The 8,166-nt window shown below is 63.8% G+C and overlaps 1 protein-coding gene across 4 annotated transcripts in view; it reads right to left on the reverse strand.

Moving 5' to 3' along the window:
• Positions 1-7,024, reverse strand: part of Tp73 (tumor protein p73) — a 54,841-nt gene extending 47,817 nt beyond the window's left edge. For 3 of the 4 annotated variants that reach the window (XR_007104745.1, XM_047523238.1, XM_047523232.1), the window contains exon 1: positions 6,937-7,024. The gene's annotated coding sequence lies outside the window, so the exon portion shown is untranslated. Of the gene's footprint in view, positions 1-2,108; positions 2,173-6,936 lie in introns of those variants that run through there. The other variant, XM_047523234.1, reaches the window with a different exon arrangement.
• Positions 7,025-8,166: the final 1,142 nt, after the last annotated feature.

The following is an 8,166-nucleotide window of genomic DNA, read 5'->3' on the forward strand; positions in this document are numbered from 1 at the left end:
CCAGGAACCTGCGCTGAGCAAGCCGACCCTGCCACAAAGGGCATTCCTCTGTCCACCAGCCTCCACTGGGAGAATCCACTCAGGTTCCTCATTGGCACGAGAGGGTCCAGAGACCTGCCCGAATGACTTAAAGGATGCCGAGGAACTGCTGGCAGCTCCCATGATGCCCTGGCCCTCCTGGGCCTTCAGGTCAGGGCCCTGACAGAGAAGGGTGGTCGTGGTGTGTGCCTGTCCATGCAGTGTCCAGGTCACACGCTGTAGGTGCACACTGGCAGTGGCGCCCCTCTGACCCTGCCCCAGTCCTGCCTCAGCGTCCCTCAAGGCCCCAGAGAAGTCGCTCGCTGGTCTGCAAGGTGACCTGCACTCCAGGTCTACGGCCGGTTCCTGTGGAACCAGGACCAAGAGGAACCACTAAGGACTCTGTGCCAAGCCCAGATCTCAGCCCTGGGGATCCTCTGCTGCAGGGGCTGCCCAACCCACTGCACCCCAGGGAATTCTGCAGAGCATTTGTGATGCGGGGTTACAACAGGGAGGGACTCATGACCCCCGTGGGGCCCCGCGGGGCCTCCAGACACCAGAGCCCGTGCCGGGTTGGAGAAGAACCTGTGGCCCCCAGAGAGCTGGCCCAAGCTCTCGGGTTAGAAGAAAGCCTGGCGACTCTGGTTTGGACTCCCGAGTCCTCTGGGTCTCATCCAGGTGACTCTCAGCTTAGCATTCGGCTCCCCTGGGGAGCGTTTGCTTCCGTTGTCACGGCTGGGTGGGGGCATGTGCTCCCAGCCTCCGCCGGAGGCAGAGGGGTGCTGCTCAACACCCTGCAGGCCCCGGGCAGCTGCTGCCTTGGCGGAAATTCCAGGCCACGGTGGAGACGAGGGGCCGCGGCCACTGCTTCTACCGTGCTGGTCAGCCCTCTGCTCACCCGGGCCCCGAGAGGTTGCTCAGCTCAGGGATGAGCAAGCAGACATCAGAGGCCCCAGGGACTTGTCTAAGTGACCCAGGGCCCTGGCTGGGACTCCAGACGCACCCAGGTCTGCCAAGGGCCTCACCCAGCCCCACAGGGCCCCTCTGCACCAGGAGTGAGAATCGGCTGCGCTTGGCAGGGCCCTGGCACTTCCACTTCCTCACCCTGCCCCTCTCCTCCGGCCTCTCCCTCCACACTCCTGGACCACCTTCCCTGTCCCCAACGTCCCCTCATCTGTCCCTGTCCTGTCCCCACACATCTCCTCCCTGTATCTGTGTCCTCCCGGGCCGGGCCGGGCCAGGGCCTGCCCCATCAGGACGCGACCTTTGCTTACTGCATCTCAGTGCCCCATCGTGTCCCTTATCCCCTGGCACATTGGTGCCACCTGCCATGCGGCCCACATAGGAAGCCTGAGTCAGACAGGACTGGGGGCCATCCTGTCACCTCTGACAAACTACACCCCATGACCACCAGCTGAGTCCAGTCTGGAAGAGGGCCCAGCCACGGGGACATCCCCTCCTCCGCCTGCTAGGCTCCGTCCTGGGGCTCTGGGTGCCTACCTCCTTCTGTAGAATGGAGGCAGGGCTGCCCGCATTTGCCTGAGCACAGGAGAGGCAGAGCCCCAGTCCGCACACCTCCTGCCCCTAGAAATCCGAAGCACCAGCCTTTCAGGGTGAGGAAAGGAGGGCAGAGGCCTCCTCTGTGCAGGGCCCTGAGGTGGGGAGGCTCCGGCGGCCTCCACCCTGCCTGGGCCATCACTGAAGGACCCCATCTCTAAGCAGCTCTTAGTGGTCATTCTGCGGCTCCCTTCCCACATGAAGCCTACCCTTTATTTCACTAAACCAAGTCGCATTGAAATCTGAAATAGCAAATAAACCCGAGGCCATCTCTGGAGGGACCCCAGCTGGGCCCACTTCAGTTGCTCTGTGGCCTTTTCTCAAGGGGACATACAAAAGGCCCCAGAAGAGCCCCTGCCTGTGCAGAGGGTCCGGGCGGCTGTCACTGGGGGACGAAGCTGGGCCTCCCTTGAAACCGAGGTGCTTCCCGTGGTGGCACAGCCACGTTCCAGCAGGAGGGCCGGAGCCCCCACCCCCCCGGGCTCCTGTGCCGGAGCCTGGCTCCCCCACCCCAGGAGAGGGGCTGCTCTCACCTGGTGGGCCAGGGCCAGGGTCCCCCATTTGGAATGACCGTCGTCTTCCTCAGTGCCCGGGAAGCGGCCACCTTTGCCTGCTCCTCCTGTCCAAGGCCCCGGCCATGTGGTGGACTCCGTCCCTGTTCCCTGAGTGTATGGGGGACCAGCACCTTCGGCAGGGCTGCCAGAACTGCCTCCGGCAGCAGGCGAGCCTCCTGGGAGCCCACGGTGGCCCCTGCTGCCCTCTCCCCTGGTCCAGGGGAGCCAAGCGCAGATGATGGAAGACAAATTTAGCCACCCCTCCCGGACAGGGTGCACCATGTGAAATATGAAAACAGCTGGGGCGCCCGATTAAGCTCCCGCTCCGCTCCTGGGCCACGGCCCGTCGCCAGGGGGACGGGAGTGGAGCTGGCGGGATCCCGGCCTCATCTGTGGCCTGCCTCTGGTGCCAGGAGAACGCAGAGGTGGGCCCGCAGTTCTGTGCCACAAAACAGTTGGCTTGGTACCCGTGTGAGGCCGGCTCCCGGCCACCAGGGCTTCCCACACTTCTGGGCAGAGACGATGGTGGACAAGCCTCCTGGACCAAGCCCAGTCTGAGGACCCGCGGGAGGTGCTGCCACAGACCCGCTACCTTGGCAGAGGCGCTCGCGTGTGGCCAAACCAAGCACGCAGCCTCTCCCACGGGGGACCCCACGGCCTTGCAGAGAGTGTGTCCCGCGTCTCTCTTCCAACCATGTGTGTGCACGGCGGTGCCCTGCGGGCCCAGGGGGACGGCAACGGGGCTGGTGGAGCTCGCGCCTCCCCTCCTGCCCAGCCACCTGCACAGCCCACCACGCACCCCGCCTGCAAAGCCCCTCCCCACTTCTCTTTTCTCACCGGCGCTCGGAGGCCCTACCTGCATCCGGACATCTGGGGACACCCTGTCCTCTGCTGGCCTGCCCAGGACTTCCTCCACCCCCACCTCCCCACCCACATGCTGGGGTCATGCTGGGACACATGGCACCCGCCCCACCCTTTCCTGCCCCGCAGCTCAGTCCTGCCTTTTCCATGTACCAGGCCCCTCTTCCCTCTGTCCACAAGACCACCTCGGATGCTCTCCAGCTGTGTGACCTTGGGCAGGTGCCATGCCCATTCTGAGCCTCTGTTCTCTCCTGTGAAGTGGAGATGGCTGTGGAACCAGTTGCATTCGATGCAAAGAAAAAGCACTGGGATCCAAGGGCGTCCCCAGTGTGGGACACGCAGAGCCCACTGCAGCTGCCAGGGCTCCTCAGCACCGGCAGCCACCAAGGGAGCAAAGAGCGGGGGTGGGCGCAGGCAGGCGGGGTCTGGCCCCACCGCCCCAGGCAGCGCCCTGCTCCCCACCAGCCTCCCTGCTGCAGAGCGCAGCCCACCATCGTCTCTGGAGGGGAGACCCTCCAGCAGGGGCCCCAACACTTGTCCAAGCAGAGGCCCCCTGGCTGGTGCTAGGGAGAGGGGGCGTCCCCAGCCCAGGTCCTAAGGAAAGCGGGCCGGTGAGCACGGTGGGTGGGGTCGGGCAGGAGGCCCACGGTGTGGACTCCTAAGACAGGGCCCCGGAGCTGGGCCGAGCCAAGTGTGGCTTGGAGAGGTGGCCTGCCATGTCCACCTGGGTGGCCGTGCCAGCTTCCCCGCAGCACCCAGCCCCGTCAGAGGAGCGGCCTCCCCGTGGGGCGGTGGGAGAGGAATTTCAGGCAGTGATGGACTCAGGCCAGCAAGGTGGGGGCAGACAGAGGATGCAGGATGGTGGGCTGCCAGGACAGGCGAAGGGCTGGGAGGAAAATGAGCCTGCAGTCAGAGTGGGCACTTGAGTGGACACCTGTGCAGATGACAGGCCCCAGCAGGACAGGGGCTGATGAGGGCAGGCAGGTTTCTAGGGAGTGGTCCCGGCCCCCCCCATGGCCTTGCCCTGCACCACCCCATCACCCACCAGGGTGCCAGGCCCCCGGGGCCTTTCCACTTGCTCTTGAATCCTCCCGTCCTGCCCCCTTTCTGCCCCAAGGGCTCCCTATGGAGAAGCACCCCTGTGTGCCCCCCGACGGGCTGCTCTGTCCTGTGGAACACTGCCCGAGACAAGCGCCTCCACTGCTTCAGGCCCACCCTGGAGCCTCACTCCTAGCTGACACTGGCCACCCTCCCTGGTCACCCCCACATTCTTCTCTGCTGTCCCCAGCCCTGGCCAGGTCCCTCACTCCCTTGCGCTGGACTCCATCCCATGGCTGACGTCCACCTGCCCAGGTCAGAGTGGCTACACCCTCCCAGACACCTGCCGATCTCTAGGACCCTCCAGGAGGCCCCACGCAGCCCCTTGCTCCTGTTCCAAGGCTTGGTCCTGCTCTCCTTCCTGCTAAGCTGCACAGAGGATGTGATTACCCCCAAGTTGCCGAGACCTTCATCCATCTGTCCCTCCCCCCAGCAACATCACAGAGTGACTCTGTCTGGTTCCCCTTTTCCACTTATGGCCCTGGGCCACCCAAAACCTTCTGGACACTTAACAGTGCTAGCTTGGCCTGGAGCCCTCTGTGTTTCTGAGTTCCTGCAATCCACACAGTAACCCAGGAGTGAGTTTCCAGGAGTAATTACATGGCACAGAGAGAGCAAGCAGCTTGCCTAGGGCCACACAGTGTGGAAGTACCAACAAGCCTGGGGTGAGCCCAACTCCAGTGAGGTCCACCTACCCCTCCCACCAGGCAGCCCCACCCTCTGAGAGCCAGAAAGAGCCTTGGCCCCCAGCGTGAAGGGTGAAGCTGAAGGCCAGGCCAGCCCAAAAGCATGCCCAAGTCCACAGTGGGCTGCAATTTTGAGGGTCTTACAAGTTGACAGAGGGCTGGGCGGGGCACCAACAGCCCCCGGGCGGGGCAGGCACGGGGTGGGCTGCAGAGGGCACGGGGCTCTGCACAGAGCTCTCACTGGCCCCTGCCCCAGCTCAGAACCTGTCCTTAGGCTTCTGGGAGCCAGGAGGGTGTTTCAGCCTCAGGGAGGGAGTGCGATTTGGTTGGGGAAGGTCACCTGGAGGGCACATCGTGGGTCAGCCAGTGAAGCAGGCCTCGGTGGGGGTCAGGTGAGGGCAGGAGGGTTGGGCACACAACAGTGAAGGGGACACAGGTGGAACAGGGACCACCGGCAAGTGTCCCGACCCCGGGCGGCCAGGATCCCGCCCTCAGTCTAGTCCTTCCACCTGCAGATCCAGCCACCCGCAGCCCTTCACTGCCTCTGTTCCAGTCCCCAAAACAGGTCGCCACGCCTCCTTGGGCTACTCTACGCAGCTTCCTGCAGATTCCTGCTCAAGGGGTACGAGGTGCAAGGTGACTGGTGACGATCCGCCACCTGGACTGGGCCACCCCTCGTCCGCGCGGCTCACTCTCCGTTCTGACCCGTCGGCAGGGCGGCCTACTTCTGGGCGCTCCCCACTTGTGCTGCCCACCCACTCCTGTCCCCCCAGGCCAATTCCAGCTGACCCTCACTGGTGGAACCTGGAGAGGTGCCAAGGCCCCCTGAACCCCCACCAGCTCCAGGCCCCCTCCAGCAGGGCCCCTGAGCAGCGGCAGCAGGAGCAGCTGCGGAGGCCTCGCCCCCGAGGACCCTGGACGGCCACCTCAGTCCCCTGGGTCCCGCAGCTCCTCCTGCATGAGAAGATGCCAGCGCGTTTCCCTGTTTAGTGCTTGAGGACCAGTGCGTGTTGCTCACTGCGTCACCCCAAGTCTAAGAGGGTGCTCAGTGCACAGTCAGAGCTCAGTGAAGAAGATTCAGTGACAGAGTGACCAGGCAGTCTGTGCAGGAAGGGGCTGCCAGTCAGGGAAGGGCAGCGGTCAGGGAAGGGCAGCGTGAGTCCTGGGAAGAGCCACATGGGGAAACCTCTCAACCTCCCCTCACTCGGGTCCTCATGTGATCTGTTGAGAGATCAGTGTGGGGCCCTGGGGAGCGGGCACTGAGGATTCCAGAATGTTCCCAAGTCACCTCACTGGCCCTGCTAGCACCTGCTCTAGGGATGAGACTCAGAGCAGCTGGGAAACACACCTGAAGGGACAGCAAGTCAGAAGGACCCCAAGCCCTAGCCCGCAGCCCACATTCCCTCCAGCAGGTCTGCTGGGACCAGGACGGAGCAGAGGCCCCGGGGAGAGACGTTTCCCCACCCACCCCCTCACCACCAGCAGCACTTGGACAGGGGCCACAGGCACACGGCCCTCCTCACACCAGAGTCCTCCCTGTTCACTGGGATGCTATGGATTCCCCAGCTGGGGCGTCCAGCCCTGCACACAGGACAGCGAGGCGGGCAGATGCAGGCGGGGGAGCAGGGCTGACCGAGTCCACACACGTGCCTGGCTGGAGGCAGCAGGTGAGCCTGGGAGGCCAGGGCAAGGCCGGGCAGTGCCGCGGGGCAGGGAGGGAGTTGGGGAGAGCTGGGGGACTCTGGGCTGGCCCGTGAGGCTGAGTGGCCCTGGCTTCACAGCATCAGCCCTGGACGTGCCTGGGCTGGGCGGCTGCTCAGTGCCCCCTTGGTAGGAGGTGGGGAGGGTTTCCAGGGGGGGTCTCAGGGTGGAGGTGTCCCCAGAGTGGCTCTGCTCCTGGCCCTGTCGGCCCCAGCTCAGGGCCATGTGGGAAATCCTGCCACCCGACTTGGGACTAATGGCTTTCCAAAGCACCACGCCACCGTGGCTTGTCCCATCAGGGGAGCTACAGTCGGCTCTCCCTGGAGGGGCCTGGCCACCAGCCCTGCCTGGCACCCTTGCACACCACACCTCTTCCGGGCAGCAGGTGGGACGCAGTGAGGAGGGGGCTCCTATGGAGTTGCTGCCCTGGGGCAGGAGGAGGCAGCAGAGCCCACGCCTACCTTCGCTGAGCCAGCCCAGGAGGGTCGGTGGGGCCGGTGGCCGGGAGGCCCTGGGCTCCTGGCTCCGCAGACCGGCAGTGGCAGCAGCGTCCGGTCGCCTAGGTGATGACATTGGATTCACGGAAGCTGGGCGGCAGTGTGGCCAGCCTCGGCCAGGGCCAGGGGGCGGAGCATGGCTCAGAGCCCTGGGGCTGGGGACCTGCCACCAGGAGAGCACAAGGCAGACTGTGCTCCCTCCTAGGAACCCTCCTCCTAGGGACCTGGGGGACAGGCTCCCACTGCACCAGAAAGCCAGCTCGGGAGGTGGGGCAGCCAGGATGTGGGGGACAGTCCTGTGTTTCTGCTCCTTGCAGAAATGTTTAAATGCTTTTTATTTGTGCATTATAATCATACCTACCAGTGGAATTCATGGTGACACGTGCGAGCACACACGACAGGATTCGGCGAGTCTCAGGACCTCACTCAGGACCTCCCCTTCCCTCCACTCTTCCCTTCCCCAGCCCCCTCCCCTGCTCAACCGGTCTCCCTTCTACTTTCATGAGATCCCTTTTCATTCTTCTCCTCTTTGTAGCTTCCACAAATGGGAGAAAACATTTGGCTTCCTGAATCTGGCGTGCTTCAGGTGGTACCATGTCCTCCAGCTCCATCTCGGAGGCCTTTCCAGGCGCAACCAGAGAGAAAGGCCAGCAACGAGATGCCCCCCACCCCAACACCTGCCAGTCTCCTGGCTTCTCTTTTGCCCCGGGAGCATTTAAGGGCAAATTCTGTATCGCATCACTTCTGCAACGTGCAGGTGGGTACTTGCAACAGCTAGGGGTCCGTCTTTTTAACAACTAGGTCAAGCCATGAAGTCGCTGGTCCTCCACTGTTTGCCCCTCGCACACACAGTCAGCGCAGACGATTCAGTGCAACACCCAGCCACAATACGGAATTCTGAATTTCCAAGCCCACGTTTTTAACAGCTAGTCAGAGGACTTCCAGGGGGCTCTGCCCCAGCCTGGGGAAACTAATCTGTCATGGCCCTCTGACCCACCTTGCTGCCCCCACCACAGGCTACGTACAGGAAGCTCAGTCCAGTTCTGAGCAGACTCGGCTGAAGAGGCTTTGCAGATGGCACGAAGCTAGCAGGAGGGGAAACTTCCGGTCACCTGGTGGCACCCATGGAAGCACAGGGTCCTCACAGCAGGGAGGCCGGAGGTGGGTGCATGCTACCTGCTGCTTTGAAGATGG

Source organism: Sciurus carolinensis, chromosome 1, assembly GCF_902686445.1.
Source record: "Sciurus carolinensis chromosome 1, mSciCar1.2, whole genome shotgun sequence".
In the NCBI taxonomy this organism is placed as follows: domain Eukaryota; kingdom Metazoa; phylum Chordata; class Mammalia; order Rodentia; family Sciuridae; genus Sciurus; species Sciurus carolinensis.